Source organism: Gorilla gorilla, chromosome 13 (genome assembly GCF_029281585.2).
Source record: "Gorilla gorilla gorilla isolate KB3781 chromosome 13, NHGRI_mGorGor1-v2.1_pri, whole genome shotgun sequence".
Lineage (NCBI taxonomy): Eukaryota > Metazoa > Chordata > Mammalia > Primates > Hominidae > Gorilla > Gorilla gorilla.
The window spans coordinates 105526565-105549276 of record NC_073237.2 but is presented as its reverse complement, the minus strand read 5'-3'; the positions used below and the strand labels follow the sequence as shown (position 1 = coordinate 105549276).

The following is a 22712-nucleotide window of genomic DNA, read 5'->3' as shown; positions in this document are numbered from 1 at the left end:
AGGTGGATTGCTTAAGCCTGGGAGTTTGAGACCAGCCTGGGAAACTTGGTGAAACCCTATCTCTACAAAAAACAAAAACAAAAAAAACCAGCCAGGTGTGATGGCGTGCACCTGTAATCCCAGCTACTTGGGAGGCTGAGGTGGGAGGATTGCTTGAGTCTGGGAGGTGGAGGTTGCAGTGAGTCGAGATCGCGCCACTGCACCCCAGCCTGGGAGACAGAGCAAGATGCTGTCTCAAAACCCGCCCCCCAAAAGAAACCCACAACTTATAAAAATAAAAGTAATACATGTTTATTTGATAATGTTTAGGAATTATTGATTAAAGAAGTTAAAAATTGTTTTTTTTTATTTATCACTTTCACCAAGTGATCGCCACTTCATTAACATTTTGGTGTATATTCTTGCCTCTTTTTTTCTAAGTATGGAGAAAAAAGTTTTTTCAACAAAAATGGGATCATACTACGTATACCCTTTTTTTCCCCTTTTTTTCTTTTCTTTTCTCTTTTTTTTTTTTTTTAGAGATGGGGTCTCAGTCAGTCACCCAGGCTAGAGTACATTGGCATGGTCGTGGCTCACTGCAGCCCAGAACTCCTGGGCTTGAGTGATCCTTCCGCCTCAGCCTCTTGAGTAGCTGGGACTGCAGGCGCGTGCTACTGCGCCCAGCTTCTTTTTTTTAATTGTGATAAAATGTAAGCTTAATCTTTATATTACACTGTCTCTTATGTTTGAGGAAAAGCTTAGGGACATCTGGTTCTCATCATGGGAAGGAGAAATCTTATCTTTGCAGCCAGGGAGGCAGCTGCACCCTGGTACAGAAGGATCCAGAATGGCCATGCTGTGAGAAGGCACATTACTGGGCCTTTATGACTCATCATAGGACCGAAGTTGGCCAGCAAGCTCTAAGATCCTGTGGAGAACGTTGGATCTTCGGGTGTGTTCTTAGTCCTCATATAGTCCCCTAGGTCAGGATACCTCAGTATCCTGACAGGGATGACATCCCTGTCAGTCATGGCAGAGCAGGTTCTGCAGTTCCAACTTGGCTAAGGAGGTAGCTGTTTGGGGCTGAACTGTGGCCCCCTCCATTTTCCCCAAATTCATCTGTTGAAGTCCTAACCCCCAGTACCTCAGAATGTGACTGTATTTGGGGATAAGGTCTTCAAAGAGGCATTTAAGTTAAAAGGAGGTCCTAGGGCAGGCCCTAATCCAATATGACTGGTGTCATCTAAGAAGAAATGTGGACACAGACCTGTACAGAGGGAGGACCATGTGAAGACACAGGAGAAGACGACCATCTACCAGCCAAGGAGAGGCCGAGAGCAATGAAGAGACAGGTATTTATTGAGGACCCGCTGTGTATACAGAACCAAGCCAGGTTCCAGGTAGATAAAGACTAAGTCAGGGATGCCACTCTTTCCCTGAGTAACTGCCACTTGGGTAAGAATATGTGTCTTTTGCATCTGCAGAGAACTCTATGGTTTTTACATGCTTTTACCCAGTTTCGGTCTACCTTGCTTCTCTGGGGATGTTGCAAGTTGACTGTTGGTGGTCAGAGCTCTGGCATAGTTGTTTTGCTGCACTTTAGGTGCAGGAACTGGCATCTGTAACATGGGACCAAGGGAAGAAGCAGGACTTGAATAGTTTATTGACAAAAATGGTTCTGAATCCAGTTGGAGTTGTTTGTTTATTTTTGAGACAGGGTCTTGCGCAGTCTCCCACGCTGGGGTACAATGGCGCGACCATGGCTCATTGTAGCCTGGAATTCCAGGGCTCAAGAGATCCTCCCACCTTAGCCACCTGAGTATCAGTTGGGGTTATTTTTATCGGAAATATTTATCTCAACGCGTTGTAGCTTACCCATATAAGATGGCACAGGAAGTATGTAGATGTGTCTACATGAGATTAGCCAAAACTGCATATTGAAGGCTTTTTTAATTCATATGCATTATACTGAGTGAAATTAACCTTAAAAGAGTAGCCTCTGTATGATTCCATGTACACGCAGCTCTAGAACTGGCAGAACTAATCTGTGGAGAAAACAAATGAGAATAACTGTTGCCTCGGGGGTAGGGAAGCTCAGGGATTGACGAGGAAGGGGACTCCCAGGAACTTTCTGGGGAGATGAGAAGGGGCTGAGTGGTAGAGGAGTGTGGGGTACACCAGTCCATTTGTCAAAGTAGGATAACTTAGATTTGTACATTTCAAGGCAAATGCAATTTACTACCATCCCCAAAAAAGTATAAAAAAATTAATGGTGGGCCAGGGAGGAATGAATAGAGGAAAAGATGATACATAGTGTTGATCATTGTCAAAGCTGAGTGACAGGTGTTTACTGTGTACTCTTCTGTTGACTTTGTGTTTATTTGAAATTGTAATCTTTGTTGATTCCTCCTTCTGAGAAGTCAGACTGTTGCCTCCTGGGGCAAATGCAGGATCTCAGGGCTGTGGGGCTAAGTGACGGCAAGAAGAGGGTTTGTTTTGTGTTTTCAAATTGCCATTTTATTTTTATGTTGTTGGAAATATCATTAGTGATGTGGAATAAATTAGGCATATGTAAAATTACGGGTTGAGCAGGGCTATGGTGGCCATGAGTATAGGTATAATGAGGCTATTATTTTTTGTTAGTTCTTAAGTGATGGCTCATTTGGGTAGAAATCCTGTTAGTGGGGGCAGTCCTCCTAGGGATAGTAGAGTAACAGGCACTATGGATGTTAGTGGTGGTAACTGATTTCACATATAGGATAGTGATAATGTTGTAGCACTTATATTTGTATTGATTTTTTTATTGTTGTTGTTTATTTCTTTGTTTTTGAGACAAAGTCTTGCTTTGTTGCCCAGGCTGGAGTACAGTGGCACGATCCTGGCTCACAGCAATGTCCATCTCCCAGGTTCAAGCGATTCTCCTACCTCAGCCTCTGGAGTAGCTGGGATTATGGGCGCCCATTACCATGCCTGGCTAATGTTTATGTTTTTAGTAGGGACAGGGTTTCCCCACGTTGGCCGGGCTGTTCTCAAACTCATGACCACAAGTGGTCTGCCTACCTCGGCCTCCCAAAATGTTGGGATTACAGGCATGAGCCACCATGCCTGGCCTGTATTTGTATTGGATAATATAAATATGGTTACTGTTAATATTAGGTAAAGTAATGGATTTAAGATTGTGATGGTGGGGTTGTAGGTTAAAATTGCGGCTGTTCAACCTATATGAGCAATTGATGAATACGCTAAAATTTTTTGGAGCTGCGTTTAATCGAGTCTCCCTCAAACTCCCACTGAGATGGATAGTGCTGCCGTTGTTAATAGTATATTTAGGTCCATTGAGGGAAAGATTTGGAACATGATAGAAATTTGGGCTAGTTTTTGTCATGGCCCCAGCCACCCTGGCTGTAATCGCTGGACTTGGGTATTCTCTGCCCTGTCGGTGACCGTGAACTTTTAGCTTCTTACCTCTGGCACTTGCCACCGCCCTGTCCCTTCGCTTTCCCTTTTATCTGGGAACAGACCCTCCTCTTCGGTTGACTTTGTCCCCCGCCCCACCTAGTCTCTTCTTATCTCTGCCTCCTCCCTCCTCCTGTGACTCGGAAGCCTTTCTTCACTGTGGTGAATCCACTTGGGTCTTATTTCTGTTCCTCGTAGGGTTGTGTTATGGCGCTGGTGTGTCTTTGTTCATAGCTGCAAGCTCTGCTGTGAGTGCGGGGATGGGGGTGAGTGGACCATCCCCACACAGCTGTAAAAGAGGCATGCTATATGATTCCATGTGAATGAACTTCAGCACAGGCAGGAGGAATCTGTGGTACCCGTGGGAGGAAAGGAAGGGGTAGAAATTGGAAAGAGGCACACAAGGAACTTTGGGAGGGGTGAGGAGTATTGCTGGAAATGTTCTGTATTTTCACCTTCATGGTGGTTGCCAGGCACATTCACTTGTGGTAATTCTTTGAGTTGTACATGTATGATCTGTGCAGTTTTGTCTAGGTATGTGATGCTTCAATTAAAAAAAACAAAACAAAACTTGCTGCACATCGTGGCTCATGCCTATAATCCAAGTACTTTGGGAAGCTCAGGCAAGAAAGAGAATCTCTTGGGGCCAGGAGTTCAAGACCAGCCTAGGCAACATAGCAAGACCCGCCCCCCCCATCTCAAAGGAAAAAAAATCAGCTAGGCATGGTGGTCCATGCCTGTAGTCTCACCTGCTCAGGAGGCTGAGGTGGGAGGATTGCTTGATTCCAGGAAGTCAAGGCTGCAGTGAGCCATGATGGCACCACTGTACTCCAGCCTGGGCAACAGAGTGAGACCTTGTCTTAAAGAAACAAACAAAAAAATCTAGAGAGCCATACAAGGTTCTTAAAAATCTTCCCATTCTACCTAAATAAATAAATAAGTAATCACATTTGTATACTTCCTTGAAAGATTGGAAGATCTGATAGCACGGTCTGATTTCCCATGGAGTGGCAGTTGGCTAGACCTGTGTAGTGACTGCCCACCTCCATTCCTCATAACCCACTTCGCTCGTTAGAATGTCTCCTGTCTTTACAGCATCCAGCAGAAATTCCTCAAAGTGCCTGGTGTGTGGGTGGCAAATGTGTAACCCCATTGCAGAATTCCCTCCTATTTTTGCTTCTCTAGGTATCTTAGAAGGTATAGGGACTGTGGGGGGTTCAGTGCCTGGTCTGGTGGTACTCTTGCAGGGGTACCTTTGGACATGGTGTACTTTTTTTTGTAAGAATACTTTTGGACGATACCTGGGACATTGGAGCCCTGTGTGCTCAACCATTCCAGATAAATTTGCTCTGCTTGAACTGGAGAAAATTGGGGTTAGCGAAAATTGGTCAACTCTTAGCAGTTAAAAGATGACAAGACGTTACCTAGGTGTTTGGTTCTGTAAATCATTTCCTATTTGTGTCTTCTAAAGTAATATTTCATCATAGTACCAGTTAACACTTGTTCCTTGGCATTCAGTTGTTGCTTTTAAAAATGCGTATATGGGCCAGGCGCCGTGGCTCACGCCTGTAATCCCAGCACTTTGGGAGGCTGAGGTGGGTGGATCACAAGGTCAGGAGTTTGAGACCAGCCTGGCCAACATGGTGAAACCCTGTCTCTACTAAAAATACAAAAATTAGCTGGGTGTGGTGGCAGGCGCCTGTGATCCCAGCTACTCAGGGGGCTGAGGCAGGAGAATTGCTTGAACCCAGGAGGCGGAGGTTGCAGTGAGCCGAGATTGCACCACTGCACTCCAGCCTGGGTGACAGAGCAAGACCTTGTCTTGGGGGAAAAAAAAAGCATATATGATTGGGAAATTTTCTTCTTAGTTAATGGGTAAGGAAAGGCTAACTTTTTGTGTGGTGAACTTATAGTCAAGATTCTATTCACAGTAGCTCACCCTAACCACAAACCACAGACCTCAGGGAAATAATCTTGATACTCTGTATAAATCCAAGCCTAAGGAGAGGCTGTCACCATCACACCTTTCTTTTCTCCAGCTGAACGTGTCATTCTCTGCCTTCTTCCTGCAAGAGGCAGTGACTTTTTTTTTTCTTAAGACTACTGACTCACCCAGAAGAAAAAAGGCTATCTATAAAAAGACAACTTTATTTGTATACTCCTCCATCAGATGAATGGATGGTGATGCCTTGGTTATAGTTTTATGACCCTAATAGCCAAGCTCACCATAGACAGGGTTAAAGGAAAAAAGTTCATGTGCTTTTCCACTCATTGACCTTTTTGAAAATCTTACACTCAGAGCCAAGTACATAGCTCTAAAGTTCTGCTCCTTATGTACAGAATACCAGGCATGAGTGGGACCCAAGGAGCTTGGGGTCCAAGACTGTGCCTTGGCCCAAGAAGCATCCAGGCTATTAGGGACAGCTCTCACCATCAGTTTCAGTCCAGGGGAGTACCGTGCAAAGCATCCAGGGGCTGCCATGCAGCGAGGCCCCTGATCGCTGCAGGGATGCTGTGGGAAGTCCTGGGGCTTAGAGTCAGAGGTCCTGGGCAGAAGCCCTGGCTTTGCCGGTGGACAGCCGTGACTGTGCCACATGGCGCATCTGCACTGGTTCTCATTTCATCCTCAAATCACTCGGTGGGAAATGCGTGCTATCACCTCCATTCACAGACAGAAAACAAGCTCAGAAAGGTGAAGGGGCTTTGTTGGGGTCATGCTGGTTGTAAGTAGTGGAGCCCAGATTCAAACCTGCCCTCTAACTTGAAGCCTGTGTTCTTGTCTCTTGTTAGTTTGCTAGGACTGCTGTAACAAAGTACCCCAGACTGGGTGCCTTAAACAACAGCAAGCAATTTATTTTCTCACCATTCTGGAGGCTGGAATCCAAGATCGTGGTGCGGCAGGGTTGGTTTCCTCTGAAGCCTCTCTCCTTGGCTGGCAGATCCCCCCCGACCCCCCCAGCTGCCTCTTCTCCCTCTGCCTTCATGTGGTCTTTCCCCTGCGTATGTGTCCCTGGTGTCTCTGTGTGTCCCAATCTCCTCTTTTTATAATGACACCAATTGTCATCCAATCAGATTGGGTTAGGGTCATTCTAACAACTTCACTTCAGCTTAGTTACCTCTTTAAAAGCCCTGTCTCCAAACACAATCACATTCCAAGGTACCGGGGTTAGGACTTTAACATATTAATTTGGGGTGGGGGGTGTGACACAGTTCAGCCCATAACACTACCCTGTCTCTTAGCCACCATGAGCTCACCTCCCTCTTTTTTTTTTTTTTTTTTTTGAGACACGGCCTCGTTGTGCAGTGGTGTGATCATAGCTTACTGCAGCCTCCAACTCCTGGGCTCAAACTCAGTCTTCCCACTTCATACTCCCCAGTGACTGGGGCTACAGATATGTGCCACCATGCCAGATAATTTTTAAAATTTTGTGTAAAGATGGAGGTCTGGCTGTGTTGCCCATGCCAATCTCGAATTCCTGGCCTCAAGTGATCCTCCCGCCTCCGCCTCCCAAAGTGCTGGGATTACAGGTGTGAGCCACTGCACCTGGCCTCACCTCCCTCTTCTGTAAATAGGCATGCTACCTAAAATGAGGCTACCTTCATCCCCAGGCCCGTCCCATGGGTGAACCCAGGCCAAGCCCTGTTAAATTCATCATCATTTCATATAATCCTTATAACATCTTTGCTAGGTAAGAAATTTACTGGACGTCAAACTTAGCCTGAGCTGAGTAATACAGTTAGGATTCAAACTCTCACCTGCTGACTCCCGAGTCCGTGTCTTCAGTGCACTGCATCATAAGGTGTATTATGAGATTCCAAAACTATGATTTCAGGGCTATGGAAGCTTCATGGCTTATGGGGGAACAGTCACTACAGGACTTGGAAGTTTCAGGAAGCATCATGTGCGAGATAGCATTGACATGCCTTACTTTTCAAATGTTCTCAGATTCCTAAGTTGCAAGGATGGGTAGGGGCAGTCATCCACCCAAAGTTAGTCCTTTCTGTTCACGTTTCTTGGCTAGATTTCCTGGGAATTTGTTGCATATTTATTTATGTGGAGTTATTTGCTTTCAGAATTGCATGGAGGGGGAATCTGCAATCTGGCTGCAAAAAGTAATTTGGCAATTTATTTTCAGGGCTGCCCTTCTTCCAGCAGCTTGTTTCAAATTCAACCTCTGGCACAGAGGCATCCATCATTTTAATTGCATGTTACTGTTTAGTGAGGCACAAATTTGTTTCATTTTCTTTTTCTTTTTCTTTCTCCTGTAGTAGTAGGTGGTTGTGGGTTTTTTTCCTGATTTGCCACAAAAAAGAGAAAAAAAAAGAAAAAAATAATTACCTAAACCACTTTTTTATGGCCAAGGAGTTTATAACACTGAGCTGTCTGTGGTTTTTTTTTGGTGTTGCATATTTGGTTCTTAACCTTTCAGTAGCAGAAATGCGAGCCTTGCCTTTTCTTTTCCTGTTCAGATAATGTCCATAATACAGTCGCCTGAACATAGACCCAAGAAGGAAAATTGTATTGGTCTCAGGGTCAGAAGGTTTGCTTTTCATTCTGGTTTTGCAGTGACTGCCTGGCTGTGTGACCTGCCTCTTGCCTCACTTTTTCCATCCATAAAATGAAGGACTTGAATGTGCAGATTTCTAGAACATTCCTATGTTCTTGTGCCTGTAATACTGAGTCCTGGGCGGGGTGGCCATCCAAGGATGTCCACTGAGGAGCTTGTCTTGTTCCATATCATGATGTTCTTATTCTGCTGGGTTGTGGATTATGGTGCTTTAGTTCAAAGTCAAAAATCAATCCTGTATCCCTCAGTAATCTTCTAAGGGATAAAAATATTGTTTACATAAAATTAGCTTGGGTAGAAAGTTAGCTTTGGTGTTCAAAGCTAAGAACTTAGCTTTCATTGCTGCATATACTTTGTTTCTTGCTGTAAAAGGACGTGGTGTCTGTGAAGTTAGGCACAAAGTCCAGGAGTGCATCCGCTTTATAAGGTGCACCAAGCACTGGGGCGTGGGGACAAAATGTGACTCAACGTCCGTAGGTGGGTGCTGAGTTGGATGCCAGGACTCTTGTGTATTGTGTTTTGTTTTCACAGTGTGGAAGAGATTAATTGTTAATGGTTTGGAGTAATTTTTTCTGTCTGCATCTCGCAACACTTTCCTCGTCACCGTGGATGTCAGACTCTTCACCCAGTGACCTGGAGTCTCCAAGTCAGGGCTCAGCCCACACTGTGCTGACACCCTCCAATCCCCAACTCCTTTGCACGTTACAAGATTTTGTTTTAAGTGTTTATTATGGAGATTTAAAAATATACAAAATATCGAGAAAGTGTGGTGAAACTCTCATGTACACAACACCCACTTATGATTCTGAAATATTTTAAAGCAAGTCCCAGGCAACTTATTGTTTAACCTGTTAATACTTAAATATTCACTAATAAATACTTATACACACACACACACACACACACACACACACACACACACATACAGCCACAATATCATTATACTCCACAAAACGAACAATGTTTTTTTTTTTTTGAGGGGGGACGGGGTCTCTGTTGCCCAGGCTGGAATGCAGTGATGCGATCATGGCTCACTGCAACTTCAACCTCCTGGTCTCAAGCAATCCTCAATCTTCCTCCTACCTCAGCCTCTTGAGTAGCTGAGACTACCGGCATGTGGAACTGCTCTTGGCTAAATTCTTATTTTTAGTAGAGATCAGGTGTCACTGTGTTTCCCAGGCTGGTCTCAAACTCCTGGGCTCAAGCATTCCACCTACCTCGGCCTCCCAAAGTGCTGGGATTATAGGCATGAGCCATCATATCTGGCCTAACAATGATTTTTTTTTTTTTTTTTTTTTTTGAGACGGAGTCTCACTCTCTCTCGCCCAGGCTGGAGTGCAGTGGCGTGATCTCGGCTCACTGCAAGCTCCACCTCCTGAGTTCACGCCATTCTCCTGCCTCAGCCTCCCGAGTAGCTGGGACTACAGGCGCCCATCACCATGCCTGCTAATTTTTTTGTATTTTTGTAGAGATGGGGTTTCACTGTGTTAGCCAGGATGGTCTCGATCTCCTGACCTCGTGATCTGCCCAACTCGGCCTCCCAAAGTGCTGGGATTACAGGCATGAGCCACCACACCCGGCCAACAATGATTTCTTAATGTCACCTGATACAAAGTCCTTGATAGGTTTAGTGCAATTATCTTAAAAACCTTTTTATAGTTGGTTTGTTTAACCAGAAGCTACTACAGACCACACATTGCATCTAGTAGATATGTCTCTTAAGTTTTTTATCTGTACATCCCCTTCTCCTCTTTTCAATGTGGTTTATTGAGTTCTAATATGGAGTTGGTGATGTAGCGTAAGGCAGCCTCAGAGAGTCCAATATCGTTAACATCTTTCTCCTAAACAGAGTTAGTGCCCTTCAAAAAACAGTTTTTAGTTTTATCTTTTTTTTTTTTTTAAGAATGTGTATGTTGTCCGGGCATGGTGGCTCACACCTGTAATCTCAGCACTTTAGGAGGCCGAGATAGGTGGATCACCTGAGGTCAGGAGTTGGAGACCAGCCTGGCTGACATGAAGAAACCCCATCTCTACTAAAAATACAAAAAATTAGCCGAGTGTGGTGGCGAGTGCCTGTAATCCCAGCTACTCAGGAGGCTGAGGCAGGGGAATCACTTGAACCCAGAAGGCAGAGGTTGCAGTGACCTGAGATCACGCCATTGCACTCCAGTCCTGGCAACAAGAGTGAAACTCCGTCTCAAGGGAAAAAAAAAAAGAATGCATATGTTTATTCTGCTTCCTTGTCTTCAAGCAAATGAAACCTAAGTTAACGTCATGCTGTGGGGATGTCCTAAGAAGAAACATTTTTTAAATTATGAAAAACATCATAAATACAAAATCTTTTATGTACGCATACAATACCATGCATACACACTGTATCTGTGTATATATATGGTTTTCATTCTGGTAATCTTTTGTTGCATAACACACTCCCCCAATGCTTAGTGCTGTAAAACAACCACATTTATCATGATGGGTTCTGTTGGTCAAGAATTTGAGCAGGGCTCACAGCTGGGAGATGCTTCTGCTCCTCATGGCATTGACCAAGGGGTACTGAGTTGGAAGGTGGGCTCATGTGGAGTGTCCAAAATGGCTGCACTCACATATCTGGTACCTTGGAAGGGATTGCTGGAAGGCTGAGCTCACCTGGGATGGTTGAGTGGCACACGTGCTTGTGGCCTCTTAAACATGGCAGTCTCATGGTAGTTAGACGTTTCACATGGTAGCTGGCTCTTCTAGAGCAAGCTTCCTAGGAGAACTGTCACCTAGCCTTGGAAATCGCAGAACATCATTAACACCGTATTTGATTTGGTTGATGCAGTGACAGGCTCTTCCAGATTCAAGGGAAAAGGACAGAGACCCCCTCTCTTGATAACAGTGTCAGAGAATTGCAGCAATGTTTGTAAGCTCCACAGTTTAGAAGAATAATACTGAAACTGACACCTTAGGTATTTGGCTACCTGGTACTTTTTAAGTCCCCATGTACTTGCTTGTCTTTTAGTGTAAGATGGAAGCCACTGGGATGGGAGGCACTTGCCTTAGAGGTCATTCAGAGTATCTCCTGCCTCCCATTCCCATTCATGAGGGATTTGAGTGGACTCAATTGGGCAAGCGCACTGTGACAGTTTACATGACTTGCCTTGCCTGATGATAATGGCAACAGTGGGAGGCTCCCAATACAAACTTTAAAAGAAGTTTGTCCAGTGGACCTTTGTGTTAGGGAGGCTGCCTGATATTTTGTTAATGTCCCTGTCAGTAGGGATAGTATGTTAGCCAGTGTGTCTGCTAGTATTGTGACCAGAAAAAGTGATGGGTGAAACCAAGTCTCAGGGCAGCCAGAATCAAGTAGCTTTAGGTATCCTTGGCTTTAGTGAGCATCTTGAGGAATAAATGGGAAACCCATTCGTAAACTATTGAATCACTGGTGTTAGACATGTTTGGACAGAGCTATAGGTAGACAGGAATTGAGGTCCCTAGCAGATGTTAGGTGTTCTGTGTTGATTGAAAGAGGGTTCATAGGAATGTGACCAGTGGGGTCACACAGTCCTCATAGCAGCCCTGTGAAGGAGATGCTGTTAAAGGAAGAAATGAGCGCTTTGAATCTCTGCAGAGATCTAAATACAGCATGGCCTAAGGACAGTTTATTGGCCTGGAACAGAGGCTGATCAATAGCTGATCAATAATGCAACACAAAGTCTCAGTGTTTTAAATTGATCCCTCCGTGAGTCGAAGCCAGTGCGACTATGGTTCTGTGGTGGAACAGTTGAGCCTAGAATCTGCCTGTCTGGGCCTCCTACAGCACGTTGGAAGCCCCTTGCCCATGGAGTGAGGAGGACCCTGGTCATCCGTGGAACTGATCATCAGTGCCTCCTTCCACGGACTCGCACACCAAGATGACAGGCAGTCACTTTCTTCTAAGATTGTTCTTACCTCCTTGTTGATCAAAATTAAGGACAGTTGTTTTGTTGCTTCCTCTGATTTCTAAGAGATTGTTAGCCTGGCAAGTCAGGAAATTAATAACATGTGCTCTGTTTTACCAGAATTGAATTTCCAGGAGCCGCCTAGACTGTTGACGTCCCTTCTCACTACAGTGTCTTGGCCTCTGTGTTAGTTTGTGAGCAAATAATCTGCTTTCCCTGTGCTGCAGCTTTCCTGCCCTTCAGACTAAGTGGGAATTGGGAATTGCCTCCCTACCGTGAGATCTGTTTGTTGGACTGTGTGTGGCCTTGTATCCCAACCCTAGCCAAGACCATGCGTGGAGTAGGCTTTCAGTATTTATGTGTTAAATTGGGCTTAAGAAATATTTCTTGTTTGCAAGGCATATTGTATGTGCTTGGAGCTAAAAAGGTGAATGAGATGGCTAGAGAGGTAATGGGATGAGATAGAAAGAACTCTGTCCTAAAAATCAGGAAGGCTGGGCCTCTATTATAGTTGTGCTACTTATAAGCGGTATGAACTGATGATGTAATTTCCCTGAGACTCAGTCTCCTCTGCGAAATGGGGTCATAGAACCTTTGTGACGTTGAGGCACCCTTCAACTGGGAGGTGAAATTTATAAGCTGGACAGCCTGGCCATAAGTCCAGTAGACCATGGACACTTCTGCATGGTCTTTGCATCATCGTGTTCTAGTTTTGAGTCACCAAATCTTGCTGATGGCTGAGATGGTATTTCTTACTCATGATGAAATGTTAAGGTAACTTATTTGGTAATTTCAGATATTTGTATTTATGATGTCCAAGAGTAAACAGTTTATATTTGTTTATGACGGCTTAGCAGTGTTGGCAATGGGAATTCCTGGGCCACTTGGTGGGGTGTGTGTGTGTGTGTGTGTGTGTGTGTGTGATATATATATGTGTGTGTGTGTATATATATATATATATATATATATATATATATATATGGCTAGTTTCCTGCCACGGCTCATAGAAAGTGGCAAGTTATTGGGGGGAGGGCAGAGCTGGTAACTAATCATGAAATCAGCACTTCCTAGAAATAGCTGAAACAGGCCTTGAGGTTGGTGCCTTCTGGGAACTGCTGGCTGGGAAGCCAACTGCTGATCCCAGGTGGAGCTCTGGGACAGCAATTTAAACTAGGGGTGTTTAAGGACTGGGAAAAGAAGGAATTGATCTCTAGGGATGAACATGGGTTTACAAAAGTCCCCAAACCAGACTAACCTCAATTTTTCTTTCAGTGAAATTACTAAACTTCACATACCTCTATTTTTATTAAGCATCTGACAAAGAGCACACCATGTTATTCCTGTGGACAAGTGGGAGAAATAGGTTTCGATGAAAGTCACAGTAATTCCTTTGTGTAGAACACCACAGGGCGCAGTGTATGCTCATTTGCTATCTTGCTTTTTCATTATTAGCATGATTTAGCAAGGGTGACAGGGCAGATGAGAGTACTCCAAAACTTGGAGGTGCCTAAGGCCATGGTCATATTGCTAGAGAAGTGGTAGAACTAGTTTCCAACCCACCATTTCTGCCTCACAGAGTCCCAGGGCACAGCCCCATGTGGTACAACTGTGTGCAGTCATGCCTGGGTTTGAAGTTACCATCGGACAGGTGCCGTTAGGTGCTGTCGAAGAACAGAAAGATACCCCAGCACTACCACTCCCCATGTCAGACCTGCTTAGCAGATTTCCCACGTGCCGTAAAACAGGTATCAATCACTGATAAGTGGAATAACAAACTGAGAGTTGTAATGTTCTTAATAGGATAGATCATAGGCCAATTTAAATAGGATACAATTTAGTTGGAACAAATGCAAAGCCTGCACTTGGGGTTAGAAACCATCACTACAACTATTTTGGTTGTTTTCTAACCTAGGACTTGTTAGCATTTTGTATGTAAAAGGCATAGCATTTTGTTAGCCACAAGGATAGGCCATAGTGGGATATGGCTTCCAAAACATCAATGTCCTAGTGTGCATTAGGACAGACGAGGGGTCTGGAAGGGATGACAGGAGTAACAGGGTTCTGCATCCAGGTCCTGGCCAGCTACAGAGAATGCCAGTGGATTTGGACCAGGCAGATCAGGCTTCTGAAAAGTGAGTTGTTTGAAGACTGTTGTGGGAACTGAGGATTCTCCTTAATCCACATTAGTGTTTATGTTTACTGAGCCTCAGAATGTCAGCTGGCAGAGAAGCAAATATGAATAGGGCAGGGTGCTGCCAACAAGGAAGCTGAATAATGAAGAGTGTTACTTGAAATTGGCCCTGGAAACTGGCTTGCTGCAGGTGGGGAAAGGAATGGGGGTGTGGGAGAAGGGCATCCTAGGCAAAGGAAGGACATGAGCCAAGCCTGAGAGGCGGGGCCTGCTGTGTATGGTGGGGTGGGCCTTGTATTTGGAGAACAACACGCTTCGTAGTTTGACCGGAGCCTAGGGTACATGTAGGGTCCTGGGAGGGATACAACTTGAATTAGGTTGGGCAGGGTTGATGGGTGCAGAGTCGCTGACACCAGGCTGAGGAACCTGCACTTTATTCTCTGGTGGATGTTTTTTGAACAGAGAAGTGACTAAGACGAGGGCTGTGTTTACGGAAAGACCATTCTGGCAAACACAGGAAAGGTGGGTGTCAGGAGGGACCCACTGGGGGGTGGGTGTCTTAGTCCTTCTGGGCTACCGTGACCAAATACCTTAGATTGGGTAAATTATAAACAACAGAAACTTTCTTTCCTTTCTTTTTCCTTCCTTTCCTTTTCTTTCTTTTTTTTTTTTTTTTTTTTTTGACAAGGTCTTGCTGTGTTACCCAGGCTAGAGTGCAGTGGCATGAACAGCTGACTGCAGCCTCAACCTCCTGGGCTCAAGTGATCCTCCCACCTCAGCCTCTTGAGTAGTTGGGACTACAGGCATATACCACCACACCCAGCTTTTTTTTTTTTTTTTTTTTTTGAGACGGAGTCTCGCTCTGTCACCGAGGCTGGAGTGCAGTGGCACGATCTCGGCTCACTGCAAGCTCCACCTTTTAGGTTCACTCCATTCTCCTGCCTCAGCCTCCCGAGTAGCTGGGACTACAGTTGCCCGCCACCACGCCCAGCTAATTTTTTGTATTTTGTTTAGTAGAGACAGGGTTTCACCGTGTTAGCCAGGATGGTCTTGATCTCCTGACCTTGTGATCCGCCCGCCTCGGCCTCCCAAAGTGCTGGGATTACAGGCGTGAGCCACTGTGCCCGGCCCTAGTTTTTTTTTATTATCTGTAGAGATGGGGTTTCCCTGTCTTGCCCAGGTTGGTCTGGAAGTCCTGGACTCAAGCGAACCTCCTGCCTTGGCCTCCCAAACTATTGGGATTATAGACGTGAGCCATCATGCCTGGCCCAGAAACTTTTTCTTACGGTTCTGGGGCCTGGATATCCAAGATCACAGAGCCGGTAGATTCAGTGACTGGTGAGGTACTTGTGGATGGCACCCTGTTGCTGCATCCTCACGCAGCAGCAGGGGCAAGGCTGCTGGCTTCAATGTCTTTCATAAAGGCGCTAGTCCCATTCCTGAGGGCAGAGCCCTAGTGACGGGGCCTGAAGGCCCCACTTCTTAGTACCATCACACTGGATATTAGTTTTCAATGTATGAATTTGGAGGGACGCCGTTATTCAAACTGTAGCATGGGACCACTTAGGGGCCTGTTGCTGTAGTCCAGGCACAAAGTGACATGACTTGAGCTGTAATGGAGATGGAAGGGAAGAGGCCTTCCCGAAGCTGGCCACAGAAAGACTTGCCAGCCAGGATTGGTGGCTCACACCTGTAATCCCAGCACTTTGGGAGGCTGAGGTAGAAGGATCACTTAAGCCCAGGAGTTTAAGATCAGCCTAGGCAACATAGTGGGACCCCATAGTGGAGTGCACCTGTGGTCTCAGCTACTCGGGAGGCTGAGGTGGGAGGATCACTTGAGCCCAGGAGATCAAGGCTGCTGTTAGCCATGATGGCACCACTGTAATCCACCCGGGGTAACAATAAAGACCCTGTCTCAAAAAAGAAAGACACGTCATCTGATGGATGTGGGGCAGGTAGATAAAGGGGAGCCACATTTACCCTCAAGGAGATGGTTCCTGAGATCACTTTGACTGCATAGGCACCGTGCTTTTGCAATTCACTTCACAAGTAGGATGTATACATCTGACTGGCACACTCACATACAGCTTATTTCCTCCTTTCAAACCTGCCTGGGATGGCTGGCATCTTATGCTATTGAGACTAATGAGATTTGATGGGTTGGTTTCTATCTTCTTTGTTCTTCCGGGACCAGATCTGACCTGTTAATGTTGCACTTGGGTCAGGTTGCAGTCAGACATTGTCAGCAGCATCTTACCTAAGAAGGTCAGGATAGTTCATTTATTTTGGGGGGCAGTTAAGACATCAGCTGTCCAGCAGTCTCCCTTATCAGGAGCACAGCTAGGAACCAGTGAATAAGCAAAATGAGAATCTCAGGCTGGCCAGCAAAGATATCCCAATGTCCATCCCTTGTCCTGCTTGCTGCCTGCCTGCCCCAGTCTTTCACTGGCAACTATGTACTCTTATTTTACACATGATTTTAATGAGCTGGGTTATTTTTAGCTCATGTCATCAGAAGGAGCTGCTACAGAGACATAGACTGACTCAAAAACACCAGTTGTTGGTCTTTGGGAAAAGTTAACGTGTAGGCAGAAAAACTAGAAAACATTGATGCAAGAACTCAAAGGTAGGAGCTCTCTGGAGTCTACTGTGTTTGGGAACAGCTCACCATACAAGTCTGGAAGGAGATGGAGCATTATTGCATTTCAGAACGGGGATCCCAACTTAGCTGTCACATTCAGTACATTCTGCTTAAGAAGGCAGGGAGGGAAATGGTGTTGCTACCTCTGGGTTTGCGTTTCAACCCTGTTTTGGATGACTTGGCCCCTCAAGAAGTACTTGTTCAGTGAGAATTTCCTTTAGTTCCTATAGGGCTTCCCATAGTGAGAGAGTAATGTGAGTTGTGTCTGCAACACCCAGAATGGTGGTTGGGACTTGATGAGCAATTGGCAAATATTTGTTAAATGAGTGGATGAATTCGTCACAGAGAGGGAGACCTGGGTAACGATAAGGCAACAAGAAATGGCTTTCCAGGCTCGTCACAGTAACTCGTCTTCTGTTATAACCACTAGACAACGCGTCGCATAATGGCAACAAAATTATGCTTAGGTAAACAGCTTTGGCAGTGCACACAGTTCCCTAGGTGCTTGTTCATGGAATACTTAATTTGAAAAGATTTTAATGAGTGTATCCTCTTTTTTAGACCTTCTGCTGGTAGAGCACCACCAGTCTGTTGTCAGTGTTGTAGCATGGCTCATCCAGAACATCTCTTTCTTGGCCCCAGATCTTACCCACCTCCTGCTGCTATCTATCCTTCCATTCACATCCATCGATCTACCCATCCATCCACCCATCCATCCATCCATCCATCCACCCACCCACCCACCCACCTACCCTCCCCTGCATATAATAGTCATTTATGGAGCGCCTGCTGTGTGCCAGCGAGGCACTGTGCTTTGGGGATGGAGGGACAGAGATGTGGGTACTCAGATGAACATAGCTGGTCCCTGTCCTCAGGGAGGGAGTGCTCTCAGTCAGAAGTAGGATTCTGACACAGGAGCACAGGCAGCTGCAGTACAGTGTGATGAGTATGTATATACTTAAGGCACACACCTGCTTATGGGAATGCTGAGGAGGGAGCACTTACTTCTCCGGGGGCGGGAGTAGAGTTGGGGAGGCTCCTGAAAGACGGAATGTTTGGGCTAAGCCTGAGATGACAGTTTGTGTCATCTCAGATTTGTAGGGGTTGCCCCGGGTGGGGTGTCCAGGCTGGCGGTGCAGGCAAAGTAAGTTACCTGGAGCTTTTTTAGTTTTGAGAGGGGACACTGCAGGGTGGGAAGAGTGAGAGATGGTGGTTTCAAGGGCAGTGACCTTGATCACCTTGTCTTCATTCTACCTGGTAACCCACTGGGGACCCCTGTTTGGAGGATCCCTCCATTCCAGCCCTCTTAATTTAACCAGATTATTCTTGAAGCTGGAAAGGGCTGTTGGGAATTCTCTCTTCCAGCAGAAGGTAGCAAACAAAGAACATACTTTGGGGACATATGGGAGGGGCAGTTACAGATATATTTAAAAAAGCATCAGAGTTGAGTAAAGATGATAACCTATCCCCCAGCGCCTGCTGTCTTCCACCTCCGAGCCAGCTCAGTGAGCGTCTAGCATGGCAGGAGGGACCTGCCATCCCTTGAAAGATCCCTTTCCCAACCTCCACCTCGAGCCCCTTCTACACTAAGAGCCATTTTAGAAACATCAGAAAAGTGAGATTTGGAATGACCTAGACAGAAACTTAGGCTAACCCTCTTCATTTTACGTAAGTAGAGCTGTGATGGTTCAGTTAATACTCTGTGTGATGGGATGGTCAGCCCAGAACCAAAACAGACCCAGGTGGGGAACAGGTTGGATTTGGGGCCATTTGAGTTTTGGTGGCCCTGTGTATTCAGGGCACCATGACAGATTTGCTGCTGCAGGATAAGTCTGGGTTGGCGATATGGATTTGGGGAAATTGTGAATTGCTTAAGGTCGCAGTTGGTGGTGCATCTGGGACTAGAGCACAGGTTTCTTGCTTCCTCCTGGCCCAATTTTTCTGCCACATCCTGCTGCTAAAAGTGTTACTTAACTAGTTCTGTCCCACTAGCAGATTCTCTAATGAAGCACTTGAGCCATGATAATAGGTATTGTGTAGAGCCAGTGACGATGGATAGTAGTAGGGAAAAAAATATCCAAAGGGTGGGTTGTTAAGGTCAAGAAGGAAAAGTACCAGAATGGTGATTTTTAAGAAATTGTATTTAGTCTCGGACAATTGCCAGAAGATCACTGTTAAAACTTGGGGAGAAGCCAGGCATGAGGGCTCACGCCTCCGATCTCGGTGCTTTGGGAAGCTGAGGTGGATCACTTGAGCCCAGAGTTTAAGACCACCATGGGCAACATAGCAAGACCCCGCCTCTACAAAATATTTTAAAATTAGCCCAGTGTGGTGAGGTGTGCCCGTAATCCTAGCTACTGGGGAGGCTGAGGCAGGGGGATCCTTTGAGCCCAGGAGTTCAAGACTACAGTGAACTATGATGCTGCCACTGCACTCCAGCCTGGGCGACAGAGCAAGACCCTGTCTAAAACAAACAAAAAACTTGGGAACAAAGCCATCCGCAGTTTCTCTATGCTTCATCCTAATATAGGTGATTTCCAATTTACAGTGGTTTGACTAAGGATTCTGTGGCTTTATGATGGTGTGAAAGTAATAATGCATTCAGTGAAAACTGTACTTTGGGTACCCATGCAACCATTCTGTTGTTCACTTTCAGTACATGATTCAATAAATTACTTGAGATATTCAATACTTTATTATACAATAGGCTTTGCGTTCAATGATTTTTGCTGAGCACGTTTAAGGTAGGCTAGGTTAAGCTGTGATGTTCAGTAGGTTAGGTGTATTAAGTGCATTTTTTCTTTTCTTTCTTTTTAAGTCAAGGTGTCACTCTGTCACCCAGGCTAGAGGTACAATGCAGCTTATTGCAACCTTGAACTTCAAGTGATCCTTCTGCCTCAGCCTCCTGAGTAGCTAGGACTACAGATGCATGCCACCATGCCCAACTAATTTTTTTTTTTTTTACTTTTTTGTAGAGATGGGGTCTTGCTATGTTGCCCAAGCTGATCTCGAACTCCTGGCCTCAAGCAATCCTCCAGCCTAAGCCTCCCAAAGTACTGGAATTAGAGGCATGAGCCACCATGCCTGGCCTTAAGTGCATTTACAACTTATAATAGGTTTATTGAGATGTAATCCCATCATAAGGAGCATCTGTACAACTATTTTCATTTTAGCAAATTTCCTGTTTTTATCAAGCAGTCTATGTACATAACACTTATGTATTTTTATTTAGTTGCAATCACAGCTTGCTTATTCCTTTAAAGTCTGTTTACCTAACATTGTCATTAAAATTTTCCTTGTTTTTTATCTCATCTTCGTAATTATCTTGTATAATGGCTGAACAGTATTCTGGAGTGTTGATGTATCGTGGTTCTGCATCCCTGTGGTGGAGAGATGAGGCCGTCTCATCCCCCCAGCCTCCTTTCTCCAGTTGCATATCCTGCCTTCTGCTTCTGTTGACCTGTTGCCTTCGGAGGAGTATGTCGAGGAAGGAAAGAGCCTGAAGGCTGTAATCCCATGATGCAGTTTTCATTCTTTGTTTTTACTTTGTGTTACTGCTGCTATGTGTGTCACACAAATACAGCTGCACAAAGAAAACAAAGGTACCCAGTTTACTGGGTTACAAGAAGGCAGACATCCTGGTAACACTACACAAGTCGGGGAGAACCCTGCCCACCTCCCAGAAGCCCTTAGTGTAACCTTGCCACAAGATCAACAATTACCCTGGCTTTATTGTGGCTGCTTCCTTGTTCTTCTACAGTTTTGTCACCCAAGTGTGCATCTGTAGACATTGCATTTTCATTTTGCCTTTAAGAAAAAAGTGTATTTTAAATCTCTTTTAATCTGTAGGTATCCCCTCTATTTCTTCTCTTCCCTATATTCTGCTTGTTGAAGAAAGAAATGGAATCATTTGGCTGGGCGCGGTGGCTCACGCCTGTAATCCCAGCACTTTGGGACGCCGAGGTGGGCGGATCACTTGAGGTCGGGAGTTGAGACCAGCCTGGCCAACATGGTGAAACCCTGTCTCTACTAAAAATAAGCCGGGCTTGGTGGCGCACGCCTGTAATCCCAGCTACTCGGGAGGCTGAGGCAGCAGAATCGCTTGAATCCAGGAGGCAGAGGTTGCAGTGAGTCAAGATTGCACCACTGCACTCCAGGCTGGGCGACAAGAGCAAAACTCCATTTCAAAAAAAAAGAAATGAGATCATTTGTCCTGAGTGGTTCTCACAGGCTAAATCTTGCGGAGAGAGAGGTTGGGGAGCAAGGTTACATCTTAGGTGATGGGGTGTTCTTATCAGGAGGTACGTAATGTCTGGTTGTCTCCTGTTGTGATGTTAGTAGCCACTGATGTTCAGTGCTTAGAACCTACTACCCGTTAGGGGTTGCAAAGTGATGATCCTGCAGTTCTGTTATTTCTTCATTTATTTGTTGAAATACTTCAATAAAGAAAAACTCCACCCACCTACTATTTTTAAAAGCTTTATTTAGATTCACATGTCATACAGTTTGCCTATCTAAAATGTACAATCCAGCAGCTTTTAGTGTATTCACAGAGTTGTGCAGCTGTCACCACAAGCAATTTTAGAACATTTCATTTAAATCCCCCTTCCCCCTACAAATAACTACACTCCCCTTAGCTGTCGTCCCCCAAACCCCTTTGCCCGAAGCAACCACTAATCTAATTTCTGGCTCTATAGATTTCCCTCCTTTGGAGGTTTCTTATAAATGGATCATATGATGTGTGGTGGCTCCTTGTGTCTGGCTTCTTTCACTTAGCATAATGTTTCCTAGGTCCATCCATGTGGAAGCACATATCAGCACTTCATTCTTTTTTACAGCCAAATGATAGTCCATTGTACAGTTATACTGTCTTTTGTTGATCCATTCATCAGTTGATAGATATTTGGGTTGTTTCTACCTTTGAATATTATAAATAATACTGCTGTGAGCATTTGTGTACAAGTTTTTACGTGAACGTATGTTTTCATTTCTCTTACCTAGAAGTAGAATTGTTGGGTCATGTGGTAACTAACTCTATGTTTAGCCATTTGTGGAACTGCCAGGCTATTTTCCAGAGCAGCTGCACAGTTTTACATTCCCATCAGCAGTATATGAGGGTTTCTACTTCTCCAACATTTGTTATGATCTTTTTATTTATTTATTTATTTATTTATGAGACGGAGTCTCGGTCTACCGCCGAGGCTGAGTGCAGTGGCACAATCTCTGCTCGCTGCAACCTCCACCTCCCCGACCTCAGCCTCCCGAATAGCGGGATTACAGGTGCCCATCACCATACCCTGCTAATTTTTGTATTTTTAGTGGAGACAGCGTTTCACCATGTTGGCCAGGCTGGTCTTGAACTCCTGACCTCAAGTGATCCGCCCGCATCAGACTCCCAAATTGTTGGGATTACAGGCATGAGCCACTGTGCCCGGCCTTTTTAATTATAGCCATCCTAGTGAGTGTGACATAGTATTTGATTGTAATTTTGATTTGCATTTCCCTCATGACTAGTGATGCTGAGCATCTTTTCATGTGTTTATTGACCATTTGTATGTTTGGGGGGAACTAGCTGTATGTACCCTCTGTCCATTTTTAAATTGGATACTTGTCTTTTCATTATTGAGCTGTAATAGTTCTTTATATATTCTAGATTAAAAATCTAGATTTGCAAACATGTTCTCCCATCTGGGTTGTCTGCACTTTCTTCATGTCTTGATGTCCTTTGAAGCAAAAAAAAAAAAAAAAGTCTCACATTTTGATGACGTCCAGTTTATTTTTTCTTTTGTTGCTTGTGCTTTTGGTGTCATAGCTAAGAAATCATTGTCTAACTCAAAGTCATGAGGCTTTATGCCTGTGTTTTATTCTGAGAGTTTTATAGTTTTAGCTCTTACATTTAGGTCTTTGATGTACTTTGAATTAATTTTTGCATATGCTGCCATCTACTCTTAGGTTACCCAGTGCTGCAGTTAAAGGGAGAGTCAGTGCTGGATTCTTTCCGTTTCTTTACCAGTTTC

At 45.0% G+C, this 22712-nt stretch overlaps 1 protein-coding gene across 5 annotated transcripts in view; it reads left to right on the top strand.

Moving 5' to 3' along the window:
• EPB41L4B (erythrocyte membrane protein band 4.1 like 4B) overlaps positions 1-22712 on the top strand; it is a 149146-nt gene that overhangs the window by 17408 nt on the left and 109026 nt on the right. The gene's annotated exons all lie outside the window — the stretch shown is intronic.